Below are 12,746 nucleotides of genomic sequence, written 5' to 3' on the forward strand. Positions count from 1 at the left end.
GATAAAGAGATAGAAAGATGTAGAGGTAGAGGTAGAGGTAGAGGTAGAGATAAAAATAGAGAGATATAGATAAGAAGATAGACATATAGGGAATAAGATGTATAGGGGGAGATAAAAGTAGAGAGATATAGAGAGAAATAGATAAAAAGAGATAATTGTATAGGGAGAGGTAGAGATAAAGAGGAAGAGATAGCTACATATAGATGGAGAAATAGAGCTACATGTGGTACTATGATAGAAGAATACAGAGAGTCGACTAGAGCGAGAGAGAAATATAGGTAGAGAGAGAGGAGAGGGGGAGAGGAGAGAAGTTATTGTTATCAAACTTTAATCTAAGTAGTGAAATTAAATTAAAATTCCTTTTTAATATTTGAAAATAATATTACCAAAATTTAGTTAAAATATTCTCGTGGTTGAAAAGATTTATTTCTAAATATTGAAAATGAGTGCTACTAGAATATAAAAAATAATGTTTTAAAATTTTATCCATAATTCAACTAAAATTAAAAATTTATTACAAAATTTATATAATATGTTGATTGAGTTATCATGTCACTATATACATTGGAATATTTGTAAATGGATATATAGAATAAACTTATTTATAAATTTAATCTTTCAATTGTTAATTTTTTTTTATAAAATTACAAATTGTTACTTTCTAATTATTCATTTTTAAATAATTAAAATAGATGTTAAAATTGACTATAATTATTTTTGAACCACAATTCTTAATAAAGATGAAAATTAGTCCAAGGGGTTGAGCTTAATTGGTTAAAACAATGGGTTCTCACATCCAATCAAACATAATAATAATAATAATCGGCTTCGCCCTATTACCTACCAAAAAAAAAAAAAAATGAAAATTAAAAAATAATAAATTAATAAATCAATATTAACAAATTATAAAATATTATAAAATTAAACTCTACTCCAAACAGAACATTTTAAAAATATACAAAATAAAATTTAAATTTAAAATTATAAGTAAAACTAAATTTTAAAAAGTAAAAAAATGAAATACAATCTATCAAAAAATTTAAAATAAATATTTTTAAAAAGAATATAATGAAAAATCAAATATTTATATTGGTTAATTTTTTTTTAAAATATAATTTAATTATTAGTAAAAAATTATGAAAATAAAAATATTTATTATAAATTTAACTATAATACAAATGGAATAGAGGTGGCTTCATTTTATAGATGAAGTACGTTTTGGTTATTAATGAGAGTTAAATGCATTTACGTAAGGTATGAGCAATTGGAACGTAAACCGAGATTAATAATTGAAGTAAATGTCTAAAGTTTGGAAACTTATTATTATTTTTAAATAAAAGCAAATAAATATAATTTTTACACTACTGTTACTCCTATTAGCCAATAAGAAAACAGACAAATAATTTTATTTAAATCATTTAAATATACATAAATATAAAAACTATAGAATGACACTCAAATTTTTAAAACTCTGGAAAATGATTGAACAGTTAAAAAGGGAAAATGCATCGAACGGATGCATATGTATCCTGCTCTCGGCAGGAACAAATAATAAAAATAACAATTTATAAATTTATTAGCCTATAGTATATATCATTTTTACCATTCAAATTTCCCAAGTAGCAGCTTTCACCGGGGAAGGTGTCTCACGCCGGGGAAAACAACTTTCACGCAGATGAAACATTCTTCGCCCCACGCCTGAAAATAAAGTATAATTCGCAACCAATAGCTTCGTTTAAAAGGCTGCAAAAATCTTGTCTTGAGGCAGCAGCTGGAGGGAGAGTGGTTCTGATTCGTTTCATTTTAAAACAAATTCTGCTCTGGTAGGATTTCGTAATAACTTTCCTGCAACTCTGCCCATTATTTCACATCAGCATCGTTGACAGCACAACTCAATTTGTGAAGAATCTTTAGGTAAGTCAAAACAATTCTGTTGTTATCTGTTAAATAAATGGCATTAGTTCTGTGGTTTTATCTATGGCTATTTTCATATATGATATTATATAATACCTAGTGCTATATTCCTATTGATTTCTTCACGTAGATATATTTTGAACTGTGAAATGAATTTTACGTTTATTTGGTGGTTTTAATTCTAATTTTTTAAATTTTGTTTTCCTCGCTCATGAGGTTATTTTCGTGACAATTTTCCTTGAGAGAATTATTTAGTATTGAATGGATATCAGCTACTGCTGATGCTGCAAATGCAATCGTTGCCAGAGCTATTATCACATAAAGTGAATAGTAAAAGATCAGATAATTTTTGTTTGTTAAATTTATCACATTCTTCTTCACAAACCTTATACATTGTACAGCATATTTCTTCATAGTTTTGTGCCATTATACTGGCTCTTGTAATTTAAAGACCGAATGTCACTAGGCAAGGGGTTGGTGTGTGTAATGCCCCCTTCTTAAGCACTATTAGCTTGTTGACCGTTAGCCTACTTAGCGGGGCAGGTTGCTGTAGGCTAATGAGTTAGGGTTAGGGAACTGTTGGGGTTTGTTGACCATTCAATCTAATTAATCTGGTGTTATCAAGTGTTGCTTTGAGCTCTATCAGTTAAGATTTACATGATGACACATTCTGAACACTTTGTCCGTTTTTACTATTTTTAGTTAATGATAGTTTGGACACCAACTTGCTCAGTTGGCAGTGTTATAGTCGGCAATTGCATTAAATGATGGCATTATTTTAAATAATGTTAAAATATTAAAGTCAAATTAAATAGTTAATTTAATATTTTTGATTAAGGGATAAATAGGTTTTGAAGGGGCCCCAAAACCCTTTACAAGAGACCACAGTGGGTTAACTGCAACATAAGAAAAGATAGGAAAAACCAGCAGCACAACAGCAATGAAACAACCTACCACAAGGCAGGCTCCAAAAAAACAAGAGCCAAAGGCCCTAAACAACTAACCAGACACCCAAACAAAGCGATCAAGCCTCCAGCATCCTAAAGAAATCAAACAATTAGAAAACTGGAGCAGTGGGTTTTGAAAAGGCTCCCATAACCTTTAAATGTAAAACTGGGATAAGGGCAGTAAAAACCCCCTTACATCAACTCCTTGAAGCATAAATCCTTGGTATCAAGAGCCCTCTCACAAAAGCTTAGACCAAAAGAGGGTAGAGCCCAACAAAACCAACAACCCCCATAAAGAATCTCCACCTCTATAGGAGAATCGCAATTAGACTCTGGGGATAGGATGATAACATCCTTCTTACAGCTAAACCACAACTACATAGGCAAAGTCGAGCGATCAAACCAAAGGGAAAAGAACCAGCGAAATGAGGACCAGCCCTTAGAGGAAACCTCCTCTATGTCATCCTCCTTAGGCCCCTCAGAGGCAACCTCCTCTATGTTAGCCTCTAGAAAATCTTCACCAAAACTAGCAAACTTCATTTCACCAAAAACACCATCTTCTTTAGCACTCAACGCAAACCCAAGCATCCAGGGAGTATATTTAATTCAGCATTATTTAATTTAATAAAGCGACTTATATTTGGCACCTAGGGAGTAATGTAATTTTAAAATATTAAATAAATTGATCACTTAAGAGTGGGCGCCAACATGGGAGACATAATGTGATAATAAAGTAAAATAAAATTTTACAAACCCTAAAAGTGGCGTGGGGTCTTGGGGTGAATAAAAAGGCATTTTGGAGCTCATTTTTTAGTATGTATGATTTGGAATTTGATAACAAAACTCTGTTGGAGTGAACTTGTTCATCCTTTGGCTTTGTGAGGACAAAAACATTAACAAAAAACTTCTTCTTCATTTGTGAAAGATCTAACCTGAAAGATTAATTGGTGGTTTCATGCAAGAATCACATTTGGGCTTTATCTGAGATTATTTTGCTGGTATCAATAGAAGATTCAAAGTGCAAATTTCCAGAAGCAAGGAGGGCAAATTTGGTTGAATATTTATTGCTTATTTCACCTCTCATTGCTGGCCGCTACTCTTCCCTAGCTGGCCGTACTCTTTCTTGGGGATGTGGTTGACCTAGGCTTGGCCTCTAGGGTTTTGATGTAGTTTTGGCAAAGCAAATGGAATGTCTAGGGTTGGAAATCGATCATGCTTTCTATAGGAGGTGTTGGAGCTGGTTATTTTGTATTTTGATATCATATTTGGTGATTTATTTGCTGATTTCAGACACATATTGGTCTCATTCGGTATTTGCAGAAAATGGGTATGTGTGTATTGTGATTTTGAAGCATTTTGGCTACCTAGGTAGTGTTCATTTTGATGTTATATTGTAATCCAAATTCTGAAATCAAATCTGAAACTATTTCTAGTTGTGTGTATTTTGAATATTGTGATTTGAAGTGTTATTTCTTAAAAAAAAGTTGCAAATAGTCTATTGCAACTGTTAATGTAATAGCGACGGTCAGTATCCTTCAGGCCGACATAGAGAACTAAATTGTCTAGTTGGCCTATCGGCCTTGGACAATTTAGTCATAACGATTTGCTAATGTGCTGATTATGTGTGTTATGTCTAAACCACCACCCTTGGATTATAAGACTTATTAAGATGTAAACTTTCCCTAACTAAAGTCGTGTTAATTAAATATAAGTGAAGAGATATGATTGTTAATAAGGAGCCAACTCTTGAAGGAGACGTGTTGGTTGACATATCCAATGTGTGGGTATATAGTTCGGTTCTTCTTCTCTTCCAAGACATACAATCAACAATCATTTCCAGCAGTTCATATCATCTTCCTACAGTGGCTCGAATCATTCAAGAAGCAGATCGTGTTCTCTCCATAAGCATCGAATCATCTTACCTTCAGCAGATTCACAACTCTCCTTCAGCGATTCATATTGTGTATATCTCCAACAAGATCATCTACAGCAGTTTGAGAATTTATCAAGGAAGATCGAGCTCATTGCAGATCATACATTCTATATAGCAGATTGGATTTTCTATATAGCAAATTGTTGTCATACATATATAGCTTCAAGTGTGAAGCAAATTCCTTGTAAAGTCTCTTGACATAACTGAGATAATAAAGACATATTTCATTGCTGGGTTTTTCACCTTCAAGAGGAAGGTTTTCCAAGGTAAATTCTGTGCATTTGTGTTTGATTTACTGTCTATCTAATCTGATCACTAAAATTAACATGGTATTAGAGCCACGATGAAAGAAAGATTGTGATTAGATTTTCTACAACTTCTAAGCATTCTCTCCTCTCTCTCTCCTTCAAGTAGTATCTACTAAGCCTTGAAAATGGTAAACGGTCTTAAAGTTGACGATAGGCTTGAAGGCACATCTAACTTCACCTCATGGAAGTTTAGAGTGCTCAGTGCACTTGAAGAAAATGATCTTCTTCAATTTGTGGAGGAAAAAGATTTATGTGGTCCAATGTCAATTCCATCCCTAAGTGGATGTTTTTATTATGTAACTTTCATAGATGACTACTCTAGGAAGACTTGGATTTATTTCTTAAGGTCTAAAGAGTCTGATGAAGTCCTAGGTAGGTTTAAAGAGTTTAAAGCTCAAGTAGAAAATTTATCTGGAAAGAGAATTGAAGTTTTAAGGTCTGATAATGGAGGTGAGTACACCCTGGGTAGCTTTTGTGATTTCTGTATTGAGGCAGGGATCAAGAGGGAGTTTTGTGTCCCTTACAACCCTCAACAAAATGGGGTTGTAGAAAGAAAGAACAAATCCATTGTTGAAGCTGCAAAAGCTATGATTCATGATCAAGACCTTCAGACTTTTCTATGGGCAAAAGCCTCTAGAACAGCAGTGTATGTTCATAATAGATGTGCTTACCGGATATTGCAAGATATGACTCTTGAAGAAGCCTTTTCAGGGATTAAGCTTGATATCAGTCACCTGAGAATCTTTGGTTGTCCTGTGTATGTTCATATTCCCAAGGACAAGAGGACCAAGTTGGAACCTTCTGGCAAGAGAGGGATATTTGTGGGCTACAGTGAAACCTCCAAAGCCTACCGTTTTTACATTCTTGGTCAGAAGCAAATAGAAGTAAGAAGGGATGTCACATTTGAGGAAGATGTTGCATTTAGAAAATCAAAGGGTTCATGCATGGAGATAGATGATGAAAATCACGACACTCCTCAAGACATGGATGTTGATCATGTTCCTGAGATTCAAAGGAGTCTATAGAACCTGAAGTGAATGATGATTCAATTGAACTTTTGGATCCTACTAATGGGCCTAGAGATATTGCTATGACTCAAAAGAGACCTCTATGGGCAAGAAACACTATGTAGGAGGCAGAACAGTTTGCAGCTCCTAGAGGCACATTTAGAGAAAGTAAAAGACCACATAGATTCTCTAGCTATGTTGCATTGATGTGTAGTCTTATTGAGACTGAACCTTCCAGTGTTGAGGAAGCCTCAAAACAACAAGTTTGGAAAGATGCAATGGATGAAGAGCATCAATCCATTATCAAGAATGATGTGTGGGATATTGTTCCTAGACTAGAAGGGAATTCCGTTGTATCTTCCAAGTGGCTGTACAAGATTAAGCATGTAGCTGATGGAAGCATTGAAAAATACAAGGCTAGATTTGTGGCTCGTGGTTTCTCTCAGAAAGAGGGAATAGACTATGAAGAAACATTTGCTCTTGTTGCTCGCTATACTTCCATCGGGATCATCATTGCCATTGCAACAGCGAAGGGATGGAAGTTACATAAGATGGATGCGAAGACAACTTTTCTCAATGGTGTAATTGAGGAAGAGGTCTACATCGAGCAACCTGAGGGGTTCATGATTCATGGGAAAGAGTCTCATGTGTGCAAATTGAAGAAAGCCCTATATGGCCTTAAATAGGCGCCTCGTGCTTGGTATGAAAGAATTGACAGATACTTAGTGGGTTTGGGGTTCTACAAGAATGATGCTGATCCGAACCTTTACTTAAAGGTATTTAATGGTGATATGTTGATCTTGGTACTTTATGTTGATGACCTATTTGTTGCCAAAGAATTCATAGATGCAAGAAGGAGTTGACTTTAGAATTCAAGATGAAGGACTTAGGACTCATGCACTTCTTTCTAGGTTTGGAAGTTTGGCAGAGGCCCAATGAGATTATTCCAAGTCAAGGAAAATACACCATTGATATCTTGAAGAGATTTGGAATGATAGATTGCAAATCTATGTCCACACCGATGGAAACTAACTTGAAGAAATTGAGGGAAGTTGCAGCTAGTTCAGATCTTGTGGATCCTACTATGTACAAACAGTTGATTGGATCCTTGATGTATCTTGTCAACACTAGACCAGACATTTGTTATGCAGTTAGTGCACTGAGTCAGTTCATGTGTGAACCGAGACAAATACATCTAGTTGCAGCCAAGCATATCTTGAGATACTTGTTTGGCACAATTAGATATGGCTTGAAATACTCTTCCAGTGTGGACCCAAATTTAGAAGGCTATTCTGACTCTGATTGGGCAGGGAGTGTTACTGATCGAAAGAGCACCTTTGGTTGTTGTTTCGGTTTGGGATCTACTATGATTTCTTGGTGTAGCAGGAATCAATCTTTAGTGGCACTAAGCACAACAGAGGTAGAATACATTGCAACACGTGTGGCAACTCGTGAAACAGTGTGGCTTCGGATGCTCCTTGCAGGATTGTTTGGACAATCGTTGGAGCCTACTACTATTCATTGTGATAACCAAAGCTGTGTGAAGCTTTCAGTCAATCCAGTGTTCCATGACAGAACAAAGCATGTTGAGATTTAGTACCACTATATCAGAGATATGGTACAGAGGAATGCTGTTCAGTTGAGATACATTTGTATTGAGGAGCAGACTACTGACATTCTCACCAAGCCTCTTGCCAAAGTGAAGTTTGTGTATTTTCGAGACAAGCTTGGAGTTGTGGAGAATGAAGCCCTTGCTGAGAGGGAGTCTCAGCTTCAGTGATTACTTGAAATGTATTATAATGCATTCTTCTCTACGAGAGAGAAGTTTGAGGTGCAAGCCCTTGTTAATGCATTTTTCTATGTGAGAGAGCAGTTTGAGGTGCAAGCCCTTGTTAATGCATTCTTCTTTGTGAGAGAGAAGTTTGAGGTGTAAGCCCTTGTCCCATCCTCTGCGAGTAGGCATGGTGGATCCACCCTCTGCGAGTAGGTATGGTGGATGTCATGTGAGAGACTCCATGACTTGGCACTTGTGTTTATTCACCCTTTGGGAGTAGCCATGGTGAACATCATCACGTTGAGTGTCTCCGTGATGAGCACTTGTGTTCCTTTGCTTTTCCATACATGGGTGCAGCCATGATAAACCACCCTCTGGGAGTAGCCATGGTGGATGTCACTATGTGACTCAGATATTGAGAAGGATACCTCCTTAGCTAAGAGGGAGTGTTAATGTAATAGCGACGGTCAGTATCCTTCAGGCCGACATAGAGAACTAAATTGTCTAATTGGCCTATCGGTCTTAGACAATTTAGTCATAACAATTTGCTAATGCGCCGATTATGTGTGTTATGTCTAAATTGCCACCCTTGGATTATAAGACGTATTAAGATGTAAACTTTCCCTAACTAAAGTCGTGTTAATTAAATATAAGTGAAGAGATATGATTGTTAATAAGGAGCCGACTCTTGAAGGAGACGTGTTGGTTGGCATATCCAATGTGTGGGTATATAGTTCAGTTCTTCTTCTCTTCCAAGACATACAATCAACAATCATTTCCAGCAGTTCATATCATCTTCCTACAGTGGTTCGAATCATTCAAGAAGCAGATCACGTTCTCTCCATAAGCATCAAATCATCTTACCTTCAGCAGATTCGCAACTCTCCTTCAGTGATTCATATTGTGTCTATCTCCAATAAGATCATCTACAACAGTTTGAGAATTTATCAAGGAAGATCGAGTTCATTGCAGATCATACATTCTATATAGCAGATTGGATTTTATATATAGCAAATTGTTGTCAACTTGTCATACATATATAGCTTCAAGTGTGAAGCAAATTCCTTGTAAAGTCTCTTGACATAACTGAGATAATAAAGACATATTTCATTGCTGGGTTTTTCACCTTCAAGAGAAAGGTTTTCCCAGGGTAAATTCTGTGCATTTGTGTTTGATTTACTGTCTATCTAATCTGATCACTAAAATTAACAGCAATATCTATTTCTGTATCTTTTTCTACATGCAAAGACAAACTTAAATCAGAAAATATACAAAAAATAAAATATAAGGGTGTTGTGATGCCCCCATCAACAACTTTAGTTATAGTAACAATAAAATGATCAAGGGTGGCAACCTTGATAGTAACTTCCATTAGTTAGAAGTTAGCAAGGGTAGTCGTACAGCAGATTAATAGTTAGAATACATGAGTGAAAGAATAAGATGTTAGGAAGCCGCGTGGTCTTGTAAATAAGACGGTGTCCTAGTTACCTTAGGAGGAATAAGAGATTAACGTATTATCCAACCATCAAGGAATAAAGACTTGCAAGCATCCAGGTTCTCGTGATAATGATCTCGCTAACAAGTCTCTCACCATATGAGGATCCAGAAATCAGTTAAAAGTTATCAGTGGTAACAAACGTGCATCAGAGATAAATCCAGAATTATGTACATCCGATTTGTGTAAGCAAGATCACAAGTCTGTCAGCATAGCATATACACATCAGTATGTCATCAAGAGATCTTCAAACCAGCATCCTTAGGATGATGATCAGATCCGTAAAAACTTCAGCACCTTGATCAATGACAAACAAATAATAATCTGCCTGTGATTCGTATCCAGTCATTAACAACCAAGATTGCTGTGACTATGCTTAGTAGATGAAGCATGATGATAACCACTTATCATCAGAGAATTATGCCTTACCATGCAATCCATTAAGGATCCCAAATTATGTGTTAATGATCACTAACTAAGAGTGTGATTAGATATTTATGAGAGGACACAATTGGGAAAAGGTTTATCTGCAAACGTAAGGGCACAACTCTTCACCGTCTCAACCTTCCATCACATATTAAAGGTGTATCACATCCTCACAAAGGTATCGTGGAGTTTATACTTTATTTTTTCATCCAGTATTAGATTGCTCTTTGAGAGCAAACTGCCGTAGGCACAATATCGGGTTTATAAGGACATAGACATCAATCAGAGAAGGCACCAATACATTGCATATTTCCCAAGTCACAATCAGAAACAGCAATCATTCTACATCACTGTAGGTGATAGAAGAAGATTAGCAGCATATTGTTATCACCATATCAGACGCAGCACTCCATAACATTATTGCTATCAGCAAGAAGAAGATCATAGCATACATCTCACGTTGACACACCAGAAAGAGCAGAGATCTCTCTACACTTCTGCGGATACGAATCTCCATAATTTGCACAATTCCTCAAGTCATACCTGATACAGCAGTAATCTACCATCCTAACCACAGATTGTTATTTGCAGAATATATATATATTACTTACATCATTTTACGTTTCAGAATTGATACATTATCATTCTAGTAAGGATTTATTATCAGCAGTATCAGTATTTCATAAGAATTTAGAGTTTGGTATGAAGGAGTTTCTTACAATTGATTTTTGAAGTCAATTGTCCCACATTCCTGAATATTAATATTAAGGGACATTGCAGGTGTATGTTAAATTGGTTCAAAATGAATAAACAGTGACTTGTCTGGGTTTGAGCATCATCCTTTCACACATCATTATAATACCAAAAGAAACAGATCTAATCCAAACTTAGTTGCAGAAGGTGAACAATGAGAAGAAAACATGTGTGAAAGAGATGCGTAAGGGGAACACACAATGAACCTTTTGAATACTTTGGTTAGGGGACAACAGGAGACAAATCAGTGTGCACAAGAAGCAAATCAGCATGCCTAGGAAACAAATCAGCGCATTGCTCAGTTGGTAGGCATGATGGCTCAAAAGTCCAGGGGTACCACCACCACCAACAACAACAACAACAATACTGGAGGCAATAACGGGCATGGAGATAACTCAGTTAACAACAGAAATATAAATCAGCGTGTGGGAACAAATAATTCTAGGCCATTCATGCCGGTCTTTCCTCCTAGAATACAACCTCAGGTTGATAATGAACCCTCAATGAACAATTTGCAAGATCAGTTCCTGCAAGATTTGATGGATGGAGGTCCAAATTTTCAGGCTGCAATATCTCTTAGAGATTACATGGACCTTTAATTGAAGCATAGGCCTCGTGCAGGTGGATGAACAAATAATAATGATTTGCAGAAGAAGGTTGGGAAACTAATTCTTCCTTATTATGATGGATTTGGGAAGACAGCAACGAGAGCTTAGGTGCAAAAAGTGGATACCTATTTTCAGCTTAATCCCATGCCAAAAATGAAGCCATTAAATGTGTTGCTATTCACTTTGATGGTATTTCTCATGAATGGTGGCATCATGGGATGATCACTATGGGACATGATCAGATTACTTCTTATGCAGAGTTCAGTGAGAGGCTTATTGATAGATTTGACAAAAAAGATCCGGAACTGCATTTTAAAGAGTTGGCACAATTAAAACAATGGGGTTCAGTGGATGCTTATGTTGTTAATTTTCAGAGGTTGTTGGTTTTGGGATAGATATCTCAGAGAGGAGACTTGTTGTTCTATTTATAGATGGGTTATTAGATCTTTTGAGGGGATGGATTAAGGAACTCAATCCACCTACTCTCTAGGAAGCCATCAAGAAGGCTAGGAACATGGAGTCTTCCACTTCTAGAAGCAAGCTTTAGTCAAAGGGGTTCCCACACAAAAAAGACAGAGATAAAAAACATTTTCACAGGAAATCAAATCAGTCAAAGCATGAGACAAACAGATTGGATAGTGATTAGTTGAATAACCTCAAGTGGAGGAAACTATGTTTCCATTGCAGGGAGCCATGGGACCTATCTCATAAGTGCAATGTTAAGGAAAAGGCAAAGTAAATAGAATACTTTTCAGCAGATGAATCAGTCTTGGAAAAATTAGACCAACAATTTGATTTTGAGAGTAGTGAAGAAGAAAGTTCATCAGAAGACACGGAAAAAGAACAAGGGTGTGATGGAACCATTGCCTAACTCTCTAGTTTTCAAAAAGTTGGATCATTTAAGGTTAGAGGTGTTCTTTAGGGGCAGCAAATAATAATTTTCATTGACACGGGGGCTACCCATTATTTCATTGATGAGGGCTGTGTGGCCAAGAGGAGACTCCATGCATAAGAATTTGAAGGATTCAAGGTGATGGTGGCAGATGGGTATGAGCTCACTTGCACTTGCAAGATTTCTAATCTGAGCATATAGTTGGAGGAGTATGAGTCGAAAGATGATTTCTATGTAGTGAATGTAGGAGATACCAATGTGGTTCTAGGAATGCATTAGAGGCGGACACTTGTGGAGTTCACAATGTATTTGCATACTATGGAGATGAGATTTGTGTGAAATGGAAAGAAGATAGTGCTAAGAGATGGTTGTCTGAGAGTAGTCTCCCTTAGAAGGATGGAGAGGCTAATCAAACATGATTAGGTGGAATGGACAACATATTGTATCATGATGCCTACAATCATGGAGCAGTAAAGATTTGTTATTACTCGGACAATCAAAAATTGTTATCCAAGCATAGAAAGATGTTCAGTAGCATACCTCTTGGAGTACCACTAGAGAAAGGCTTTGAGCAGGTGATAGAACTAGAGTGTTCTAATCCAGTGGTCACTACACCTTATAGACATCCAAAGAGGCGCAAGGATGAAATAAAAAAGGCCATCAAAAAATTACTGGAAACGGGACACATT

General features: G+C 36.2%; 1 protein-coding gene across 1 annotated transcript in view; it reads left to right on the top strand.

Moving 5' to 3' along the window:
- Positions 1-1,573: 1,573 nt before the first annotated feature.
- LOC131029537 (uncharacterized) overlaps positions 1,574-12,746 on the top strand; it is a 115,556-nt gene continuing 104,383 nt past the window's right edge. Inside the window, exon 1 of the mRNA XM_057960045.2 lies at positions 1,574-1,914. The gene's annotated coding sequence lies outside the window, so the exon portion shown is untranslated. The remainder of the gene's footprint in view (positions 1,915-12,746) is intronic.

The sequence above is a fragment of the Cryptomeria japonica genome, chromosome 5, assembly GCF_030272615.1.
Source record: "Cryptomeria japonica chromosome 5, Sugi_1.0, whole genome shotgun sequence".
NCBI lineage: Eukaryota > Viridiplantae > Streptophyta > Pinopsida > Cupressales > Cupressaceae > Cryptomeria > Cryptomeria japonica.